At 42.0% G+C, this 24613-nt stretch overlaps 1 long non-coding RNA gene across 1 annotated transcript in view; it reads left to right on the top strand.

The window, feature by feature from the left end:
• The window catches only part of LOC126949715 (uncharacterized), a 26250-nt gene extending 1637 nt beyond the window's left edge, over positions 1-24613 (top strand). Inside the window, exons 2-5 of the long non-coding RNA XR_007723896.1 lie at positions 9476-9525; positions 11854-11966; positions 18875-19016; positions 24228-24613. This is a non-coding gene — a long non-coding RNA (uncharacterized LOC126949715). The remainder of the gene's footprint in view (positions 1-9475; positions 9526-11853; positions 11967-18874; positions 19017-24227) is intronic.

The raw sequence follows: 24613 nt of genomic DNA, 5'->3' as shown, positions 1-24613 counted from the left end.
ATTGGCAGTTTTCAGAGCCCCCAGGTGATTTGACTGTGGCCCGAGCGGAGCGGGGCCAGCTAAGTTTGAGAACCACTGAGGTAAAGGAAGGGAGTACCTTAAAGAGCTAAGATTAAGGATAATAGCAATGGATCATCTTTAAGACTGCACCTCAGTCTAATTGAATCAGAATCGCTGGGGGTGGGACTTGGCTATCAGTCATCTTTAAAGCTCTCCAAGTGATTCCAATGTACAGATGTGGTTGAGAGCCACTGCTTTACTTGAATTCTCAGTGGTTCTCAATCCTGGCAGCATAATAGAGTCACACAAGATATATGTGTGTGTATATATGTATACACACACACACACATACACACACATATATATACACACACCAATTATATATATACACACACACGTGTATATACCGGTTATATTCATATATACATATATATACACACACACACACATATATATAACTGGTATATATACAGGTATATAGTAGTGCCAGTTCTACTTCAGACCAAATAAAGCAGACTATCTGGGAGTGAGGCTGAAGCAATGATACTATCTCCACCTTCACTATAGATAATCCTACCAAGAGGAAGGCTGATCTGGATTTTCATCTGGATTTCATTAGAGGAGATTTCTCTTCACACAGACCTTCATTTTCCATATATGCCAAGAATTTGGAAGCCCTTAAAGGATGTTCTAAACATTTCTCATTACATCTCAGATAAAAACCAAAGCGTGCCTAAGTGATTGAACAAGAAAAAATGGCCTGAGTACTGTAGTATCTACACAAGTTCTGTATCTTCCTTCCTTCCTTCACATTTCTGTCTTGACCTACTGCAGTGAGTAATTTAATGTGCATGTTAATCACCTGGGAATCTTATAAACATGCAGATTCTGACTCACTAGGCCTGCAGCGTGGCCTGAGATTCTGCATTTCTAAGAAGCTCCCGGGTGATGCCGATGCTACTGACCTGTTGACCGCAGTTGGAGAGCAGAAGCCTGTAAAATCGTTAACTCTGAAGACCTCTCTATCCTCCCCTCTGATTCGCTTAGAGAGCTTTTGCTAGCAAACCCGTCCTCAGACCAAAATCATGCTCAAAGAAACTAACTTATCTTTCTTCCTCCCTCATTTTACCATCAACTGTCTTTAAAGAGTAATCTATATTTGTAGTCTTGTTAAACCTCCAATCAGCTTCTTAAAGTACTCTGATCAATGTCAGGATATTAAAAGTAGTCCTGTTTAGAGCCGTGATGACTTTTTAATTGTCAACACCATATACCACAGTCTCACCTTACTTTTTACAATGAAAACCCATTATTTCTGGACATTCTCTTGTCCCTCCGTTTATAAGACATGAGTCTCCTGTTTCTCTTCTGACTTCTCTGACTTACCCTTGCCAGTTTCCTTAATGGGCTCTCCTCCTCTGACCGCTGGGTTCGCCTTTCAGAGTTCCATCATTTATTCCCTCCTCTTATTGCCCTGCACATGTTCTCTTGGCAATTTCACCTGTGGAACTTCCACCATTACCATACGGAACAGTGATCCTATGTGTATGTCTATGTACAGCCCCCATTTCCCTGTGTCCTCAACCAAAATTGCCAGCGCCTTTGGAATGTTCACTAATATTTCCCTGTAAACCCCTCACCATCAGGGCATACACATTTCATTACCTACCCTCCCTAATAGGCCTTTATTTCTATTAAGAACACTGTACTCTACTTCTTCTCTTTGGGAAAAACCTGAAAGATTTACATCTTCCTCTTTTTTCCACTGCACATGTATTTGCTCTTTATATCCCGTCGGTTCCACCTCACAAGTATCTCTAGATTCCAGCCTTTCTTTTCCATTCCCATTGACATCCACTTCTCCTCCTGTAAAGGCCTCCTAACATCTTGATACCTTCAGCCTCTGTGTTCTTTAACCCATCCTTCCTGCTGCCTCCAGGCTGATTCCAAAAACCCCAAATCTTCATGTCTCATTGCTATTCCAATTGTGTAGTACAACATAATAAACCACCCCAAACTGTAGTGATTCAAAGCAAAACAAACAAAGAGAAAAACCCAAACACTGTATTTCTCACTCAGGTTCTGTGTGTTGACCGTGCCCAGCACACAGCTACTCTGTCCTCTGTTTGGATTCTCATGCAGTTGCAGTCAGATGTGGGCTGGGGCTGGAGTTCACTGAAGGCTCAAAAAGGTTGATCCCCGAGATGGCAGGAGCAAGTCTCTTAACATGGTGTCTCTTAGGCCATGCTTGCTCACAACATGGTGGATTCAAGATAGTTGGAATTCTTAAATGGTAACTTATTTCACCTAGAACAAACATTCCAAGATATTAAGGCGGAAGCCGTGGTGGCCTCTGAAGTCACACAGTGCCACTTGTGCCACACCCTATTGATTCTGTAGGACCAAGCTTGATTCACTGTGGGAGAAAAGTAACACAATCATCAGTTGTGTCTGTGTGGGAGGAACGTCTTTGAAGTCTAGCTATATACAGTGTTCCTTGATTCCTTGTGTAAAAGTCACACTTAGTAGAAGGCATATAAACATCACAGTCAAGCCTCAGTTTACCTCTTTGGTTTTATCTTGTGTCATTCTCCCTAGAGCTACCTGGGCTCCACTCACATAAACTCACTCTCTTCTCTGAGTTTACAGTAACTTTCAAAATTCCTACCTGTGCATATGCTGTTCTGTCTGCTTGGACTATCCTTTTCTCTTTAGCCAACTCCTGTTCATCCTTTTACAGTGGCCAGAGAGGACAGTAGAGTGAGTAGATACCTCTACGTTGTGCAGGAGGAAGGTGCCATACTAAGATGTCACTTTTCTGTGTGTAGCTTTTCTTTCCTCTTTTCTTTGTTTTTGGAGGGGGAGTTTTGCTCTTGTTGCCCAGGCTGGAGTGCAATGGTGCAATCTTGGCTCACTGCAACCTCTGCCTCCAGAGTTCAAGCCATTCTCCTGCCTTGGCCTCCTGAGTAGCTGGGATTACAGGTGCCTGCCAGCACGTCTGGCACATATAAATATATGTATAAATATATATATAATATTTTTAGTAGATAAGGGGTTTCACCATGTTGGTCAGGCTGGTTTCAAACTCCTGACCTCAGGTGATCCACCTGCCTCAGCCTCCCAAAATGCAGGGATTACAGGGATGAGCTACTGCTCCTGGCTGCTTTTCAATGAACCATTCATGGCTCCCTTCTCTATAACTCCAGCACTCCTCCATACCCCCACTAATCCATTAATCATGTTGCACTGTAGTTACCTGTTTTCATGTTGGTCTCCCCCTCTAGACTAAGCCTTTGATGAACAGAATCCACAAATAACTAATTTATCTCTAGATCCTCAGCATCTTACATGGTGACTGGTATATAATATGTGCATATACTTTCTATTCAATGAATGAGTGAATCAGCTTGACGTAGTCAAATAATTCACACCTCATGAATATATGATATTTTTCAGCTTGACTAATTTTAAAAATGTAAACATCAAAAATGTACTGCTCAGTGAATTTGCATAAACAGTGGTGTATAACCAATACTCAGGTTCAGAAATAAACGAGTACTAGCATTCCAGCAGCTCCTGTGCCCCATTCCAATCTCTAACCCCCTCCAAGGGCAGGCACTATTCTGACTTTCTAGCACCAAAGATAAGTTTGGTCTGCTTTTGCACTTTACATAAATGGAATCATGCAGTATATTTCTTTTGTTTCTGCTTTTTTTGCTCAACATTATGTTGTCAATTCAGCTGTGTGTATTTGTAGCTCATTTATTCTTATTGCTGTATAACATTTCCTTGTATGAATATACTACAATTTATTTGTTCTCTGGTGATGGACAGTTTGGCTATTATCAATAGTGCTACTGTGAAATATCTTGTACATATCTTTTGTACATTTCTGCTGGATATCAGCATATCAATCAAGGTCCAGGCAGGAGACAGAAATTATATAGTAATTTGAACAAAGAAAGTTTAATATAAAGAATTATTAACTAATAGTATTAACTAGAAGATTAACTACTATAAAGGATTAAAAGAACTCCCTAGACTATAGGAATAGCAGATACAAGGAGTAGCCACTACGTAAGACTGAGTCAGACTACCCAAGAAAAGAACATATTTGGAAAAAGGTCCTCTCCGCTCCTCCCCAAATGGAGATTCAGCCCTCATTGAAGAGGGTAAGACTGTAGTCCTCTGGCTAGCAGAGAAGTTCAGTGAGGTGCTGATGAAACTCACTGATGGTCACCCTCTGGGGTCCAGGTGGGGCACTGGCCAGCTCATTGAGAAGCTGCTGGTGGAACTTTTGTACTTGCTAGGAAGCTGGGTGGGACTCTGACAGAATTTTCTGGATACCAGCTGTAAGGGTACTGCTGAACTCACCAGGGTGAATGCACCAGGGTGTCCTACATGCTGGCTGAGCACTGCATGAACAACATGGAGGAAAGCACACCAGAACCAGGAAGAAAAGCCGCCTCCTCCCTCAGTGTCCCTGCAGCACCCTCTGTGACAAAGCTCCACACTGTGCCCCCTGTCAGAGGAGAAACGTCCACAGGGTCCAGCTCCAGCATCCCAAACAAGGCCATGGAGGGTGTATTTTGAGCAGAGAGGCCATAAGACAACTAGAACATCCAGGAGTTTTTTTAGAGGTCATGTCAACTTTGACATTTTGTTTTATCATAAAACCAAAGTTGTGAAGTACAGTTATGATTTCATCTCATAGACCTTTTTTTTTCTTCTTTTATTACCCTGAGTTCAGAATTCTAACATTTTTGAATGAATAGCAACTTCTTAGACACCAGCTGGGCTCAACATGTTTAAACCTCTTCACAGTCCTCTTACTTTATAAAGAAGGATCTATCGTTTTAGGAATGTTCATCATCTTTGACCTAGTGTTGTCAGTGGAAAAAGCTGTCAAGCTTGTTCTAAAAGCCATTTTTGTATCTAGTTCTAGACAGTCAGACATATTTTGAATCATTTGTAAAATTCACTTACACAACTTGTTGAGAAAAAATTAAATAATATAACTCTGATGGAATACTGCCTGATAAGTCTCAAATTGCCAGTCCTACAGAGATCTGTCATTTGATTTTTTAAAACCTCTTTTCCATATCTATCTTATGAAGACTGTTTTCTCATCTTTGCATTATGTAAATCTTGAGATATTTAGAGCTGTGCACTATAAATATACTTAAGATATTATTCATAGAGTCAAAATATTCTTGTTGTTTGTTTCATAGGTCAGATTCAAGCAATGCCCTGGTATATTAATAGACTTATGAACTTTAACATTTTCAAGGGCATTATTTGAAGATATATTTTTTCAGATTACTGTAATTTGGGAGCATGACGTCTTGGTTCGGAAGAAAACCTTCTTGACCAGAACATTAGTGGCCCAAGGACAAGCACTTTGTCTTATCAGCCACAGTATCCTCCACACTTGGATGACATCTGGCTTTTAGTAGGTGCTCAGTAAGTAACAGCTGGAGGGAAGGAAGGAAGGAAGGAAGGAGGGAGGGAAGGAAGGAAGGAGAGAGAGAGAGAGAGAGAGAAATAGAAATAGAAAAGAAAAAAGAAAAGAAAGAAAGAAAGAAAGAAAGAAAGAGAGAAAGAGAGAAAGAGAGAAAGAAAGAAAAGAAAGAAAGGGAAGGAAGGAAGAAGGGAGGGAGGGAAGGAAGGAAGGAAGAAGAGAGAAAGAAAGAAATAGGAAAGAAAGAAGAAAGAAAAAGAAAGAAAGAAAGAAAGAAAGAAAGAGAAAGAAAGAGAAAGAAAGAAAAGGAGGGAAGAGAACCTTTTGAAAAACCAGTTACTTTTTAAGGGACTCATAAAGAAAACAGGTGAGGCTTTGAAAATGGTGCCTGCTATGAGAGAAATTAAGTACGAATAATTACCTGAAGAAAATTTGCAAGGAACTCAAACAACTCAACAAGAAAAAAAAAAATAAAAAGTAGACAAAAGACATAAACAGGCATTTTTCAAAAGATGACTTGCAAGCAGCCAATAAGCATGTGAAAAAAATGCTCAATATCACTACTCACACCATTACACTAGTGAGAATGACTATTATTGAGAAATCAACAAACAACAGATGTTGGTGAGGATGCAGAGAAAACGGAACACTTATACACTGCTGGTGGGAATGCAAAGTAGTATAATCCCTATTAAAAACAGTATAGAGATTTCTTGAAGCAATTCCACTACTGGGTATCTACCCCAGAGAAAAGATATAATTATATCAAAAAGATACCTGCACTAGTATGCTTATTGCAGCACTATTCACAATAGTAAAAACATGGAATCAATGTAAGTATCCATCAATAGATGACTGGATAATGAAAATGTGGTATAGCTACACACACAGTGGAATACTATTCAGTCATAAAAAAGGATGAAATCAAGTCTTTTGCAGTAACTTGGATGGAACTGGAAGCCATTGCCTTAATGAAATAATTCAGAAACAGAAAGTAAAATACTGAATGTTCTCACTTATAAGTGGGAACTAAACGATGTGTACACATGGACACAGAGAGTGGAATAATAGACATTGGAGACTGGAAAGGGTGAGAGGGTAGGAGGAAGGTGAGGGATGAGAAATTACCTGATGGGTACCATGCACACTCTTCAGGTGATGGGTACACTAAAAACCCAGACTTCACCACTATGCAATATATCCATGTGACAAAACTGCAATTGTATCCCCTAAATCCATAAAAATAAAACATTTAATTAAAAAAGAAAAAATAATAATTCCCTGAAGAAACAAACATTAATGCCCATGACTGTGGGGGAGCTCCTGAACAGCAGGTACCAGAGCTCGTTTGTCTATGTGCCTTATCATTTTCCCCTTCATTGTTGCTGAGAAGATGTTTGTTAAATTATATTACTGAACTGAAGTGGCAAATCTAACTGAGGAAATGAGACTGTTTATACCACCTTTAGGCGAGGTGGCTCATGCCTATAATCCCAGCACTCTGGGAGGCCAAGGTGGGCGGATCACTTGAGGTCAGGAGTTCAAGACCAGCCTGGCCATGGTGAAACCCCGTCTCCACTAAAAATACAGAAAATTAACCGGGCGTGGTGCATGCCTGTAATCCCAGCTACTCAGGAGGCTGAGGCAGGAGAATTGCTTGAACCCAGGAAGCAGAGGTTGCAGTGAGCAGAGATCATGCCATTGCACTCCAGCCTGGGCAACGAGAGAGAAACTCTGTCTCAAAAAAAAAAAAAAGAATCGTGTCCAAGAATCAAGTTTTCTTGGTTCTTCACCCATGTCAAGTATGAGAAGCCTCCAAGGTTTTTTTTTTTAATTTTTTTTTAAATTTTTTTTTACTGTTCCTCTACCCCCCTGCCTTGTATAACTGATAATATCTTTTTGTTTTGTTTTGTTCTGTTTTTAGACGGAGTCTTGCTCTGTCACCCAGGCTGGAGTGCAATGGTACGATCTCGACTCACTGCAACCTCTGCCTCCTGAGTTCAAGCCATTCTCCTGCCTCAGCCTCCCGAGTAGCTGGGACTACAGGCGCACACCACCATGCCTGGCTAATTTTTGTATTTTTAGTAGAGACAGGGTTTCACCATGTTGGCCAGGATGGTCTTGATCTCCTGACCTCGTAATCCACCCACTTCTGCCTCCCAAAGTGCTGGGATTACAGGCGTGAGCCACTGTGCCCTGCCAACTGATGATATCTTAGGGGAAAAAATACCAGACCTATGGGATCATTTAGTTTTCCTACCCCAACTGCCATGTTTCTCCTCTGATTCAGGCATTAGGTGCTTGAGAGGATGTTACTAACCCACGTACCAAGCATGTGCTTTGATCTGCTGTTCCAGGAAGTGAATGCTGCATATCTCAGTTTCTGACAGTTTCAGCTTATAAAGTGATCCCATACAGAGCCCATCTACCCCCTACATGAATCATATGAAGCAGATAGGCATTATTAGTCCTAGGAGAAATACGATTAAATATATTTTCCAAGGCTCACTGGTGTGAATGCGTGAGGCCGGGCAGGTAAGGTAAAGTGGGTAAAACTGATTTCTAAGGTAAATGTGTGAAACTGGCCGTAAGTCACAGGAGTTTTGTTGGGGAATTAAAAAGTGTAAGCTCTGTCTGAATATATTTGAATTTGCATTTTCAACATTATTTTTCACTGTGGTAACATGCACGTACCATAACCATTTTGACCATCTTAACCATTTTAGAGTGTAAGGTTCTGTGGTATTAAATACACTCACACTGTTGGGCTGCCATTCCCACCATCCAGCTCCAGAACTCATCTTTGAAAACTGAAACTCTACACCCATTCTACAATAACTCCCCATTCCTGCCTCCCACCAGCCCCTGGAAATCTCCATTCTACTTTCTACCTCTGAATCTAACTCCTCTAGGTACTTCATATAAGTGAAATTATACAGTATCTGTCCTTTAGTGACTTATTTCATTTAGTATAATGTCCTCAAGATTCATCCATGTGATAGCATATGTTAGACTCTCCTTCCTTTTTAAGACTAAATAATATTCCACTCTATGCATACCATACATTTTGTCTAACCATTCATCATCCACAGACCCTTGGGTTGCTCTACCTTTTAGCTATTGTGAATAATGCTACTATGAACACAGGGGTACAAATGTCTCTTTGAAACCCTTTCAGTTATTTTGGGGATAGACCTAGAAGTGAAATTCCTGGATCATATGATAGTTCCACATTTAATTTTTTGAGGAACCTCCATACTGTTTTCCACAGTGGCTGCACCATTTTATATTTCTACCAACACTGCACAGGGTTCCAATTTCTCCATGTCCTTGCTAGTACTCACTATGTTCTGTTTTTTGTATAGTGACCATTCTAGTGAGTGCGAGGTGGTATATCTCATTCTGGTTTTGATTTGCATTTCCCTGACAATTAGTGATGTTGAGCAACTTTCCATGTGTGTATTGGTCATTTGTATATTTGTATATCTTCTTTGGAGAAATGTCTCTTTAAGTCCTTCAAATTCACATTGTTAAGACATGGCATACACCAATCTTTGAGCCAGATTTCTTCTCTAGGCTGCTGGCTTATGCCCCCAATCTTGTCCTAAGTGACAGGGCCAGGAAAAGGATGAGCCAGCTCTTTAACACCCTCATTTGACATCAGCTCAGTCACTCCACCAGCTTACCCCGATATATTACTTTTGGGATTGGTTACTTGGTACAAAATTCAAAAGGCCTAGAGGATACTAGTGTAAAATAATTTTCCGTCCATCTCCTGAGCCCCAGTAACCCACTGCTCCCACTTTGAAGCAACCAGTGTCAACAGTGTTTTGTACATTCTTCCATTTTCTACAAAATAGGTAGTTTTTTCACTCACATGCTGTTTTTTTCCTTAAAAATAGATGTTGGAGAATACTTACATTAGTAGTGTGTTATTCTTTTTAATGACTGTATAATACTCCACTTATGATTATACCATCTTTTATTTAACTGGTTCTGTTATTGGATCTGTAGGTTGGTTCCCATCTTTTGCTGTAACAGCCAGCACTGCATTGAATATCATGGTACGTATTTTTGAGTAAACTAAATACATGGACAACTGGCCCTTGCTTGGCTATGAAACTTAGGTTAACGGACTGACACACTTTAGATTCGTAACCGTAGCATTGATAGCACAAGTTTTCAAAGAACTCCTGTAGCTAAGGATTCTTCTTTCCAAATCTTCTCCCTATAACCAGATAGTTTAAAAAAAATCCAAACCCCCAATACAGATAACACCAAAGCAGATATTTTGTTTAATACTTAAGTACAATATAAAATGTTATTATAATATACTTTATATATTGTCTGAAAAGTACAGCCTACAGTAATTCCTCACAGATCCAGTATCATTAGGAAATAACTCATTCCAACTAACCAAGAACTTCCAGATAATATATTGACTTTAGAACTGAAATTTTTTGTACTAAAGTGATTTTGAATGGAAGCCTTCATGCAATCCCCTGCTTTATCAAGTATGATACATTGAATGTTGGCTATCCTCGTTTGTGCACTCAACACCATGGTTTTGAGCATCCCCTATCGCAATGTGCTGATTCTCACTGAGCCACTGGGTGAACCATGGTCTGAGAACCCTCATACGAAATAGCCCCCATTTCCTCCAGGAAGTTGTCTGATACCTAAGACTGATCAATGCTCCTCCAGTGCCCTCTAGTGTCCTGTACTCCCCCTTGGCCTCTTAACATATTGTATTGAAATCATTTCTTGCTTGTCTGCCCCCACGACACCCTTGTGTATGAGCCAGGGTGCCTCTGTGAAGGCAAGGATATGTTCTTGTCACTTCTACGTACCCAGCTCCTCAGGATAGTGCCTAGCCTACAATAGTCACCCATAAATACGTGTTGAGTGAATGAATGATTAAAGGAACAAAGGAATAAATAGATTCCTATATTCCTTGAGTCTTTCTCTCTGCTTTTCATAGCTTTTATTTTTGTCTTCTTTCACACTGTTGCTCTTTTTAAATTCAGCATGTTGCCCTTGGCCGCTGTCCCCCTCTAACTCTCTGCGGCTTGAGAAAACCAACTGCGCCATTAAGATTGGGTTTAAAAACGAGTAGGGAATGGAGGCCTCTCCATGATTCAAGTTTGTAGCTTTAGTGCATAATCTTTCTGACAGGTGTTTTGGGAATTCCAAGACATATTTTGTTTTCCTCCTGGCTCTTGGGTTCTGAATGGAGTAATCAGTCAGCTGATTGCTAGATTTAAAAGTTACTGCTATTTTGTAGGTGTACAAAAAATTAGTGAAGAGCCTAGTTATGTGGCCAACATGACACTAGGAAGTATGGGATTATCCATCACAGTGCTTGCACATGGTAAGAGATTAATGTGTATTTATTGATAGGCAAAAGAAAAGTTCAGAGCTTGTTCCCCTTGCCCTCAGTAATATCTGATGTATGGAGCAATTACACAATGCCAGGAATTTTATTCAAGTTATCTCATTTAGTCTTCATAAAAATATAGTGAGATGGGCACTATTATAATATTCATTTCATAGATGAGGAAATTGAGGCTCAAAGAAATTAAGAGCCTTTCCAAGGCACTATTAAGTTGGGAGTTTGGCTAACACCCAGATCTGTCTGATTCTCAAAACCATAGTCATAACTACTCTACTCCACTGATCCTAGAGGCTTTCAGTTTCATCAGAGAGGCAAGATAAACACAGATGAAACCACTAAGACTTTTCAAAATACTCCAGTTTGTGACCTGGCGCCTGGTACCTTTCTCCTACTCATCTGCCCACTCTTGCCTGTGCAATCTGCCCTCCAGCCATGCTGGGCCCCTTGCAGCATACTGAGCTCATTCCTGCCCCAGCGTCTCTGCCCGGGCCATTTCCTCAGCCTGGAACACTCTCTCCTGACATGTATCCATGGCTCTCTCCTTCCTTTCATTTAGTTCTGTACTTTTATGTTACTTTCTCACAGAGATCTTTTTTGACCACCTTATCTAAAATAGCATCCCCTGACACTATGTTTTAACTTACTCTGCTTTATTTTCTTTGTTTTACCATTACTTAACAGGATATCAATTATCTTTCTATATTTTCGTTTTTATTGCCTGTCTCTTCCACTCAGTAGTAAACTCCAGGAAGCCGGAGACTTTGTGTGAATCTCTAGCACCTAGAACAGTGCCTGGCACATAGTGGCACTCAATATATACTTGTCAAATGAACAAACGCCTTTACTATATATGTCAGTGTTCTTTAAGGTAATTGACATATATCGAACAGCAATCCCGTGCCTGGTATTTTGCCAGATGTTTTTCATTACAGTATCTCATATATTACTTTGCCACAGCCCTATGGGAGAGGTGTATTATTTTATTTTCATTTTACAGACACAGATAAGGAAATCGAGTTCAGAGAGGTTAAAGAACAGGCTCCAGGCAGCTGGTGGCCGAGCAGGATGTGGACCACAGCGTCTGACGTGGAGTCCATGCGCTTTTCCACTGTGAGTTTGTCCCGGGAGTTCATTCTTCCAGGCTTATTTTTCTTGCAGTGCTAAAGTCTACGTCTCCAAAGCTGTTAGTGGCAAGTAGTTTCCCTTCCATTTTGCCCTCATAGTATTTCAACAAGTTCTAACAGGATAGAGAAGAAAACTGAATTACAGGCTTTTCAAGTTCCAGTCCAATGTCCACAACATAACCTCACAAAGGTCAGGATACAGGAAGCCTGCTTGTTCAGGAACAGATTTCATCCGAGATCCTTCATATCTCTTTACTTTTCAACCATGGCAGATGGCTTATGTGAGTGGTAATGAGGAGTGGTCGGAGGAATGCAAAGCAGAGAAGGCTTTATGTTCCTGCCCACCCCCTAACATAAGGAAAACTTGTTTCCTAGAAAGAATGTCTCCCAAAGTTTCCGATGACATGGCAACGGGGTTTGTTCAAGTGCAGTTTGTTTGTTTATTTGTTTGTTTGTTTTAGATGGAGTCTCAAGGAAGTTGGAGTCATCAACCCTATAGTGGTGACAGCTAGGAAAGGGAAGGGTCAGCATGCCCGCCCCCTGGGTGCTAAGTTTTCACAAGGCAGCTGGGAGAACCCTAGGCAACTTTTTATCCTGCAGTTACTCTGCTGCAGGCAACATACTGGCTCTTACACAGATCCCCAAAGCAGGTGTCATCATCCACAATTCGCAATTTTCAAAAAAATGAAAGAGAAGCTCAGAGAGGTTGATAGTTAACCCAAGGTCACACACATAAGATACACTTTTCTGTTTAAAAGCCTTCGTGAATCTCTTATATCTTTACAGAAAAAGAAATTCCAAACTTGTGTCCGGGGCCCTTCACACCCTAACTTCCCAGTCTCATTCCACAGCCCTCCACCTCCTGCACATGGACATCCCTGAGCATGGCCGCGTGGTCCTGCTCTGATGCTTTGCACCTGTTCCTGTCTCTATACCCGATGCCCTCTCTGTAGGGCCACCTGACAAATGTCAGCTCATTTTTCCAAATTCTGCCCAGGTGTGTCCTCCTCCTCCAGGAAGTCTTCCAAGCTCATCTTGAGTTAGGGTTCCCTTTTATGAGCTTTGACAGCACTCTGTGCTTTGTGTATCTTCCACGATGCTGCAATTCACTACAAACCCAAATCTGACTGTCACTTCCAGACTCACACTCTTCAGTGGCTTCCCATGGTCCAGAGAATCCAAGGCCAAATTCTGAATGGAAGTGCGGCATCCGATACTCAACCCTCTTGACGTGAAGTCTCTTCCCCAACCTTTTCTTCTCAAATTGCATCGTCCAGTTTGGTAGCTACTAGCCCCATCCGACTATTTACATTTAAAATATGTGAAGTTAAAGAAAATGAAAAATTCGATTTTTTACTCAAATTAGCCACATTTTAAGTACTCAATAGTCACACGTGGCTAGTGGCTACCATATTAGTGTGTTTTACTGTGTAGATTTAAGTTATAAAACGTGATGTTATGGGGCATATTTAGATAGTTAAAAGATTGTGATAGTGAAGCAACTTAACATACCTGTGCTTTTTTGTTCTTGGGGCAACAGCAGCTAAAATCTACTCATTTATCACGAATCTCACATACAATAAATTTTATTACCTATAGTCCTCATGTTGCACATTAGATATCTAGACTTGTCCATCCTACACACCTTCTCCTTTGGCAGTGCTGATTTACAGAATGTTGCCATCATTGCAGAAGGTTCTACCAGACGGTGCTGCTCTGGAGCCGTCTATCTCCGCTTCTTGCATCAATTTTGACACTGATAGATTAAAATTTCTTGTTCCTCTGTGCATCTGCTTGTGCTGTTTCCTCTGCCTGGACTTCCCTTTCTACTCTCGCCTCCTGGATCAATTTTACATATCTCCCAATATAAGTTCAGGCGTTGCATCCTCCAAGAACCTTTCCATGAATGCTGACTGGGCTAGGAGCCCCTCTCTGTGTTCTTACAGCTTCCTTTTCCTACCTCTCTCACAGCACATATCCTCTTCGGTATTCAGCATATCTCAGTTGGAGAGGCCATGGGGGTAAATAAGGACCCTGGGACTTATTCATCTATTTCTTGCTCTGTTGGCTCCATGTAGCCAGGGTTGAGCTATTTTTTCAGCACTGGAAACCTAGTGCCTAGAATAATATTGGTTCATAATGTATGCTCAATAGACACTTGCTAAATGAATGAATGACTCTACGTGGGTCAGCAGTACGATATCCTTGGGAGATCCTGGAGGTGCAAACATTGACATCCACTAGAACAACAGAGTGTGCTATTAGATCATTTGTCTCTCCCCTCCCCACCTCTTCTCCTCCTCTCCTTCTTCTTCACATTTTTGGATGTTTTCTGCTGTTTACCACAGAATAAAAGGGAAATGCTTAAAAATATCAAGAAAAGACATAAAAATTATCCATCATGCCAACATTGAGAGATGATGATTTTCCAACATTGTTTTATTAGCATTATTAACTTTTATTAGCATTTTTATTAGCATTATTATTTTATTAACATTATTATTTTAACTATTAACTCTCTGTCAGTATTCATTGAATCAGTATTGATTGTTCAGTTTTTACTTGGTTTGGCATAGCTAAAAGTTGCACTCAGCAAACGGGACAAGGGACAGTTGGGCAGTTGTGCATGATGAATCTTTCCAACAAAACTGGACAGAGAACTGTGAGGTTATTCTCTGAAAAGAGCTACTCACTGAAGGGCTGCTACTAGTTTGTCCAGAAAATGGCCCTTCTTTAGTGTCTTGGCCCAAAAAGGTGGTGAAAAGAAGGTTCAGAAGAACATTGGTTGATTCATAAAAACTATTCAGCAGCTCAACAAAACAGCAATGCTTAACTTTGTCATAGAAAACTATACAGGTTATTCTCCATTGTCCCTCCAGATTCATTTTCCACCCTCTTCTGTCCTGTTTTGAGCCCTGAGAGTCCCATCTCTATGGAACATGCCACCCAGGTACCAGTCAAGAGATCAGAGGGCAGGAAGAGAGAGTTTTTCTTCCCCCTGCTACTTGAGGTCTTTCTTCCCCCTGCTACTTGACTCCATGGGCGATGGTTCTGGCAATGGCAGCATCTTTCTACCTAGGACCATAATTCCTGATAGGAAAATCCTCTCCCATGAATATAACTCATGCCAGGTTCCCTCTCTTTGTCCCTTCAGGCCTAGGTTTGTACTGTTGCTAGCCTCTGGAGGTTTAACCATCCTTTATTCTTAACCCTGTGCACATTTCCATAGCCAGCCCCTTCATACAACTTTGTCTAATTAATCTTTTGAATATGTCATCTGTTTCCTTTTGGGACCCTGACTGATAGAGTGGCAAATTACACACTGTCTGCTTTGGGGGTCTACCTCTTCCCCAACTTAATGTAGACATTGATATTTGTGGGCAAGATGCTACAGAGCAGGGACTGGAAAACCACGGAGACAGACAGCACAAATGCACCCGCTGTCTGTTTTTGTAAATAAAGTTTTATCGGACCCCAGGCACGCCCATTGATTTACATATTTTCTATGGCTGGCTTTTATGCTGCAAACTTGAGAAGTTGTGAGAAAGCCTAAAATCCTTTCTATCTGGCCTTTTAAAGAAGCAGTTTTCCAACCCCTGCTGTAAAACCACACAGAGTCCTCTAGGCTAAATTCATCATTGTATTGTTCTCTGTGCCCACAGACTCATGTAGAAAAGTCACACATCCTTTGCCTGCGCTGACCTCACCCTTGACGCCAATGCTGTGAAGTCAGCGTTTTATGGTACATCAGATTGTAGGTTATGGCGCCAGACAGACCTTGGTTCAAGTCTCAGTTCTAACATTTACTAGCAGACCTTGGGCAATTTTTTAGAATTCTCTAAATCAAACTCAAGTTCTTAATCTGCAAAAAGGAAATAATACTACTTCCCTCCCTCATAGATTCATAGTGAGAAATGAATAAGAATGTGTAATGTAAAATGCTTAACCCAGGGCCTGGTGCATAATGAATGCTTTGAAATTGTTAGCCCTCTCTGCACCAAGCCCTGTGCTAAGAGGTGGAAATAGAAATATGTAATATATAGGACATAGTATTTTGCCTCAATGAGCTCATAGATATAACAAAAGATAGAGATGGCTTCCCTATAGAGATTTTCTCATGTCCAATTTGATACTATAATACAGCCTGAACCCTTCCACCCACCTCCCCCTGCACATCCCCACTCCTTTTCAAATTCCTACGTCTGTCCTGTCTAGTCCCAGTTGGGCAAATTGCAGAACCTCATGTTTGGTGGAAAGGTCTTTGATATGGTTTGGACGTTTGTCCTCTGCAAATCTCATGTCGAAATGTAACTCCCAGTGTTGACGGTGGGGCCTGGTGGGAGGTGTTTGGGTCATGGAGCCAGAACCCTCATGAATAGCTTGGTGGTGCCCTTGGGATAATGAGTGAGTTCTCGCTCTGAGTTCATGTGTGATCTTGTTGATTAAAGGAGTATAGAGCCTCCCCTTCTCTTGCTGCAGCTTTCACTGTGTGTATGCCTGCTCTGCCTTTACCTTCCACCATGAATACAAACTCCCTGAGGCCTCACCAGAAGCCAAGAAGATGCCAGCACCATGCTTCTTGTATAGCCTGCAGAACTATGAGCCAATTAAGCCTTTTTTTTTTTTTGTTTTGTTTTGAGACAGAGTCTCACTTTATCAACCAGGCTAGAGTGCAGTGGCATGATCTCAGCTTACTGCAACCTCTGCCTCCTGAGTTCAAGCAATTCTCATGCTTCAGCCTCCCCAGTAGCTGGACTTACAGGCATATGCCATCACGTCCAGCTAATGTTTTGTATTTTTAGTAGACAAGGGGTTTCAACATGTTGGCCAGGCTGGTCTCTAACTCCTGACGTCAAGTGATCTCCCTGCCTCAGCCTACCAAAGTGCGGGGATTATGGGCGTGAGCCACCCTGCCCAGCCATAAATGTCTTTTCTTTATAAATTACCCAGCCTCATGTATTCCTTTATAGCAATGCAAGAATGAACTAACACTGTCTTCATTATTGCCACTGCCCTGTTGTCATCCATCAGGTGGTAGTAGCTCTGCTCTGTTAAAGGTGATTTGTGAACTACTTGGAGGTTATCACTTCAAGGCCTCCCAGTTCCATGGGTTCAGATGGAAAGATGCAGCTAGTGTGCAATGTCCTTTGCCTTTTATCTGCCTCATTGAGCTGAGATGCAATGATTCATCTGCAGTAGGGTCCTCCATACTCCCACATCATCAGAAAGATCTCTGCTTACTTATTGGCATTCCGTGGGAGCCTTAGTGACAATGCTGAGCTGATGGAAGGGTCGTATGCATCATGAATATGAATATCATTATTCAAATTACCCTGGTAGATGTTGAAGATAAAAGGCAATGTTTTATTTTGTGTTCATTAAGCACTAGAGGGTATTTTCCCGTGGCTGCCGACTCATTATGCATGTTATGGTTAATGGGAGTTAAATTCCAGCATCATATTAAGGGGAAGAAACGATCCCTCAAGTATTTGGAAACTCCTTCCTCCAAATTGTAGATCAAAGCTAGGTTAGGAACTTCTATGCTGTCTCGCTAATGGATTAGACAAATTGCATTATTTGAATTTTTCTCTCCAAACACTAACTTTCCCTAAGTAGAAATGATTACAGACGTTTTGTAAGCATGAGAGATTGTGTGGTCTACTAGAGCCAGCCACCTTTATGGCTTTTGCCTCCAGGGGAGAAAAAGTAACATTGCCTAGGCCGGGTTCGGTGGCTCATGCCTGTAATCCCAGCACTTTGGGAGGCCAAGGTGAGCGGATCACGAGGTCAGGAGATCGAGACCATCTGGCTAACACGGTGAAACCCCGTCTCTACTAAAAATACAAAAATTTGCTGGGCGTGGTGGAGTGTGCCTGTAATCCCAGCTACTCAGGAGGTTGAGGCAGGAAAATTGCTTGAACCAAGGAGTTAGAGGTTACAGTGAGTCAAGATCGCGTCACTGCAGTCCAACCTGGGCAACAGAGTGAGACAGCAAGACTCCATCCCCCCCTCAAACAAAAATTAACATTGTCTAAGTATCTGTTATGTACCAGGGGCTCTGCTTATGCCTTCTCACTCACAGTGGACAAAAGCCCCAATAAGGCATCATGTATATGAGGAAACTGAGGCCCAGAATGGTTAAATTACCCACCCCAAATCACCCAGCCGATGGGAGCACCAGACAAGCAGCCCAGGGCTTTCTGGCTTAAAAACATGAGAATCTACTGTTTGGGGCCATCCCCCAAGTGTCTGTCAGATGCCTGCTTTAGGAGAATGTTATGTTCGAGGATGGAGTAGGCATACGAGAAGAGCAAAAACTGAGCTCATAACAAAATTGCCAGAGAGGTGTGGCTGATTCATAAGAACCCATACAAGCTATCTGCTTTTGTGGTTTTCTCCTCTTCCATAAACCTGCTGATGAGAAAATGAATTAATTCCTGGTTACTGTGGGTGAGAGCTAGGCAAGTGCCCCTTTCTGTGACTTGGGAGAGAGAAGGAGCCTGTCAGAGGTGAGGGAATGTGGGCAGGAAAGAGCAAGTTGCTGGGTCGTGCCTTCAGCATCCTCCTGGAATAGGAGGCTCCACCTTGTCTGTCACCTTACTGTAGAGTAGGCTTTTAGTGACTTCTGGAAGGAAAGAAATCCTAGAAAGCTTAGCACCATGCAGGTTTTCATAACATTTAAGACAAAATGTCTCTGCTGCCACATAACACCTGTTCTCTTGTTGTCACTGAAAGATGGAGTAAAAAATTAATCCCTGCCCTCTTCATAGCATCTCTTCCTGTGACTGCTTCTGGGCCCTAAATAGAACATGGCCCAGCTTTGTATCTTCCTCCCAGGACCCATTTTCTGGGTCTGGGTAATGTCTGTGTTGTTCTCCTTTGTGCCCTCTTCAGCTCAGCTCTGTCTGGAGTGAAATGTGGGGCCCAGGAGGAAATGGAAATGGATCCGCTAAGCAACACTTGGAGAAACAGACGACTCTGCTGAGACCCCACCTGGAAGGCTGTGCTCAGCTCTGAGCACCTAATTACCAGCCAGGTACAGACAAATGGGGTGAGCGTGAGGGGAAATGCAACAAGAATGATGGAGAAGGACAACCTGATTTATGAAGAAAGATTAAAAGAGCTGAATAAGTAGAGCTCAGTAAATGATGATCTGGAAGAACTCTGGGACCATCCACTTTACAGTTGAAGGTTGTAAACAGTCAGCAGAGTAAGAATTATTTTGGTTAGAGCTAAGAAATATAACAAAGAGTAATGAAGAGAAATTTATAATAATAATGGACTGTAATGTTATACCTATTTCCAACTCAAGAAACCTTAAGACATTTTATGGCTAAGTATAATATACACACTACAATGAGGCGTACTCAGACTGTAAAGTGGCTTGTAATTTAGCTAAAGCCTTTCCAAAAAAAAAATGTAGTGGGAGGGTAATGGGCACTTTGTGTGTAAAGCGCAGGGCCTTGGCTTTGTTTTGCCGGCTGCCCACTCACAGGCACAGTGTAGGTGGAGAATGGTGTTGCTTTGCATAAATAAGACCACTTTCAAAGTTTCCTGCTGCCATGTTCAGAGATGCACAGAATCCAAACCCCATCTTATAGAAAAAAGTAGTAGGATCTTCACAGAGAAATGTGGGTCTGAGAAAACAAGAAGGCTGCTACAGCTTAGTTCTTAACACTAGCTGACTGCCTCGGTCCATTTAGGCAGCTGTAACAAAATACCATGGACTGGGTGGCTTATAAACAACAAAAATTTATTTCTTGTAGTTCTGGAGGCTGGGAAGTCCAAGATCAAGGTGCCAGCAGATTGGGTTCCATAGACGGATTCACAGATGGTGTCCTCCTACCGTGTCCCACGTGGCAGAAGGGGCATAGGAGCTCCCTGGGGCCTGATTTATAAGGGTGGTAATCTCCTTATGAGGGCCTAGCCCTTGTGACCTGCTTACTTCCCAAAGACCCCACTTCCTATTACCATTACGTGGCAGTTAGATTTCCAACATAAGAATTTTGGAGACACACAAACATTCAGAACCAGAGCACTGATGGAGTAGGTGGGACTACAGCCAGATCTGCATTTTTTTTTTTTTTTTTTTTTTTTTTTTGCCTTGCTTCTGTCCAGACTATGAAATGGTGTGGATTTACCCACATCTCCCCTTTCTCTGGACCTCAGCATCCTCAGCCTCTGTTTGAGGAAGCAAACCTTTGTCCCTTTTCTGATTGGAATACTGAGGGATGGGTGAGCCTTTGCATTTTGCGCTTCCCTCTGCTTGGATTGCTTCGTCCTCAGATATCCACATCACCCACTTCCTCACTTCATTAGGATTCTGCTCAAATGAACTCGTTAGAGAGACTGTACCTGGTCATCCTGCCTAAAATAGCAGGACTTTTTTTTTTTCCCCTTCATCACTCTCCAGCAACTTACTCCTCTTTATGTTTTTAAGCATACTTATGCAACCTAAATAACAGAGAGGTTTTCTAAAAGAAAAGGTATTTATTTAGAAATAGAACATTGCAATGGTAAAATGTGTGTGATAGTAAACTATGTGTGTATTCAGGGAGATAAAGGGAGACAAAAGTTTTTAAAGGAAAAATGAGGAGGATTACATAGTTATTTTGAAATAATTATCCTTGGCTACACAGATCAGTAACAAGGCTGACACCAGCCCAAGGTTACACAAGCAGGTGCTGGGGAGATGTCCTTGCAAAAGTAATTTTTTGTGTAAGGTTATGATGGCCTTTGGGCAAGGTTGTGGTTTTTGCAGTTGTATTAGTCTATTCTCACACTGCTAATAAAGACATACCTGAGACTGGGTAGTTTTAAGGAAAGAGGTTTTTGGTTTTTTTTGTTTTTTGTTTTTTTTTTGAGAAGGAGTTTCACTCTTGTTGCCCAGGCTGGAGTGCAATGGCGTGGTATCCGCTATCTGCAACCTCCGCCTCCTGGGTTCAAGCGATTCTCCTGCCTTAGCCTCCTCAGTAGGTGGGATTACAGGCACCTACCCACCATGCCCAGCTAATTTTTTGTATTTTTAGTAGAGACAGGGTTTCTCCATGTTGGCCAGGCTTGTCTCGAACTCCTGACCTCAGGTGATTTGCCCGCCTCAGCCTCCCAAAGTGCTGGGATTACAGGTGTGAGCTATCATGCCTGGCTGGAAAGAGGTTTAATGGACTCACAGTTCCACATGGCTGGGGAGGACTCACAATCATGGTGAAAGGCAAAGGAGGAGAAAAGCCACATTTTACAGGGCAGCAGGCAAGAGAGTTTGTGTAGGCGAACTCCCCTTTATAAAACCATCAGGTCTCGTGAGACTTATTCACTATTATGAGAACAACATGGGAAAGACCCACCCCCATGATTTATTCACCTCCCACCAGAGCCCTCCCATGACACGTGGGAATTTTGGGAGCTACAATTCAAGATGAGATTTAGGTGGGGACACAACCAAACCATACCAGCCATCTTTTGTGATAGTTTTTGTTTTCATGAATACAAGTGTGAGACCTCTCTTCACGGCCTTCCTTGGTTCTATTTGTCAGGTTTTTCTTTCTTTTTTTTTTTGAACATTAGACATCTCGTTTTGATTCTGACAACTTTCATACTTATCCACACCACAAATTATTGTATTACCCATATCATATAACTATTGTTTCCCATCTCCTCTGACTTGAATGTAAGCTCCTTAAGGACAGGGACTTTGTCTGTTCTGACCATTGCTGCAACCAGCACCTGTATTACCTTCTGGCCACTTATAGCATATGCTCAGCGTATATTAACAATGTGAATGGACTTGATGTACCTTGGGTTTCTCAGATAAAGAAACCTTGTAAATTGCATGTGTAGTTTATGTCTGCAGCATGTTTTTAACCTCTTAAAATGCTCATCCTTTCAGTAGTCCTGTGGTATATGGTAGTGCTCTTCTCTCCAATTCACAGAGAGAAAAACTGAGGCAGATGTTTAAAACTTGAGACAAATTTACATGGCAGGAGCTAGATTTAAATCCAGCGCTCCCATCCATGTTCTCAGAGCTTTCTTTGGTTCTTAGGCATCTCCTCCCGGAGTCCAATTTTTTTCTTTTTTTTTTTTTTGAGGCAGAGTCTTGCTCTGTCGCCCAGGCTGGAGTGCAGTGGCGCGATCTTGGCTCACTGCAAGCTCTGCCTCCTGGGTTCACGCCATTCTCCTGCCTCAGCCTCCCAAGTAGCTGGGACTACAGGCGCCCGCCACCACGCCCGGCTAATTTTTTGTATTTTCAGTTGAGATGGGGTTTCACCATGTTAGCCAGGATGGTCTCAATCTCGTGACCTCATGATCCACTCGCCTTGGCCTCCCAATGTGCTGGGATTACACAGAGTCCAAGTTTTATGTCTTTATGCTCTTTGCCTCCTACATTGCATGAACTTGTAGAAAGTCATAAAGGTACCAGACGTGGTGGCTCACGCTTGTAATCTGAACACTTTGGGAAGCCAAGGTGGGTTGATCGCTTGAGCCCAGGACTTTGAAACCAGCCTGGACAACATGGTGAAACCCCATCTCTAAAACAAAAATACAAAAATTAGCTGGGCATGGTGGCACGTGCCTGTAGTCCCAGCTACTCAGGAGGCTGAGGTAGGAGGATTACCGCTTGAGCCCTAGAGGTCGAGGCTGCAGTGTGCCAAGATCATGCCACTGCACTCCAGCCTGGGTGCCAGAGTGAGACCCTGTCTCAGAAACAAAAACAAAAAACAAACAAAAAATCCCCACAAAGTCGTAAAGGGATTATAAAGAAACTTGTCATGCAGAACTGGCTAAGTGTATAAAGTAATGATCTCATTATAGGAAAATCTATAAAGTTGGGCCAACTCCCCTTGGTTGCTAATTACAGGTACCTGAAATCTCTGGCACAGGTTGTTTGCACAATATATACTTCAGTTGGTTGTTGTGTATGTACATATACAGTGCTTTGCTGTTCCAAGTAGCTGAGAAAGTGAAAGAGGTGCTTTGCTGCTGTGCTTTTTCTGCCTTCCATCTGGCTAAGATTCTTAATGGCCATATACAGGGCTGATAATGTGTTTTCTGACCTAAGTTTCCAGTGATTGTCTTTAACTTAATATTTGCTGAGGCATCAGGAGAATTCAGAGGTTTCCCTCTCTAGTTCCTTTATTGGTTAGTGTCAGCATCATTTTAATTTTTGTCATTAATACTGAGTCAACAATATGCCAGGTAGCAATATGGGGACCTGGAGGAGGTAGTCGTAGTTCTTGGCTGGAGTCCTCAGGAGAGGGTTTTAGCAGGAGATTTGAGAAGCTGGACCACTCTCAACGACTATTGTCCTAGGAAATGAGGTTATGATGTGCTAGTCACTGTGTAGGGAGCCTTTGAAACCAGTTTTTTTAGTAGCAGGGAGTTGAGGGTTGATTCTGTGGCCAAGGGGAATTCAGAATGAACCAGCCACAAGGAAAAAAACCTCCAGAGACATTGTGAGGCCAGCATGATAGACTTTTCCTCTCCCATTGTATTAGTCCATTTTCACAGTGCTAATAAAGACACACCTGAGACTGGGTAATTTATAAAGGAAAGAGATTTAATGGACTCACAGTTCCACATGGCTGAGGAGACCTCACAATCATGGCAGAAAGCAAAGGAGAAGTAAAGTCACATCTTACATGGAGGCAGGCAAGAGAGATTGTGCAGGGGAACTCCCATTTATAAAACCATCAGATCTCATGAGACTTATTCACTACCATGAGAACAGTGTGGGGGAATCCATGCCCATGATTTGGTTATCTCCACCTGGCCCCACCCTTGATACATGGGGATTATTACAATTCAAGTTGAGATTTGGGTGGGGACACAGCCAAACCATATCACCCATAGAGAACACTGCCTTGCATATTAGAGAGTGGATGCCTTGCTTTGTTTTTACAGGTGGCTTTACTCTGTGCAACAGCTCAGCGAGCAAGGCCAGCCCTCTTCGTCCTACTTCTATGAATTGCAGAAGAAATGATAAAAGAACAAAGATTCTGGAGGCCATTGGCTTCCCTCAATTTGCAATAATTCCTTCTCTTTGAGACCGCCCCCCTCATTTCCTTATAGATCCAGATGCCATTTGGGAAGGTCAAATTAGAAATACAAGAAGAAAAAAAGGCAGACGCCAGTTAAGAAGTCCCTTTCTTAAAAGAAAGCTCATCTATGCAGACTTCCCAGTGTAGGTGGGTAATGATTAAGTCACCCCTCTTCTTTCTTCTTAATCAAAGGTTTTTTTCTTTCTTTTTAGTCCTTCACCTGGCAGTGAGGAGAGTTCATTAACTTGGTGAACAAAGGGAACACGTCTGAGCAACGTGCTTCAGAAGGGAGGAAGTAATGTTCATTTGCTGTGATTCTACATTTTGTGAAAACAGTTGTACAGATAGCTGTATTTCGGCTTCTGAAATGGTGAATGACAGCGTTTGAATGCACAATTGTTCCGCATAATTTTGGGGCATTGTGGCTGCCTCAGTGAATGGTCTTAAACTGCCCTGAGCCTGTGCAGAAGTGAGACTGGGGCCACCATAATCTCCAAAAGAGAGTTTCCTCTTCCATTTGCAGCAAAATTACATTTCACATGTACACCAGATGTCACAGTCATTTGTCCATTCTGAACATGCCCAGGAAATAAATAAT

The sequence above is a fragment of the Macaca thibetana genome, chromosome 3, assembly GCF_024542745.1.
Source record: "Macaca thibetana thibetana isolate TM-01 chromosome 3, ASM2454274v1, whole genome shotgun sequence".
Taxonomy (NCBI): domain Eukaryota; kingdom Metazoa; phylum Chordata; class Mammalia; order Primates; family Cercopithecidae; genus Macaca; species Macaca thibetana.
This window is presented reverse-complemented; position numbering and strand designations above follow the sequence as displayed.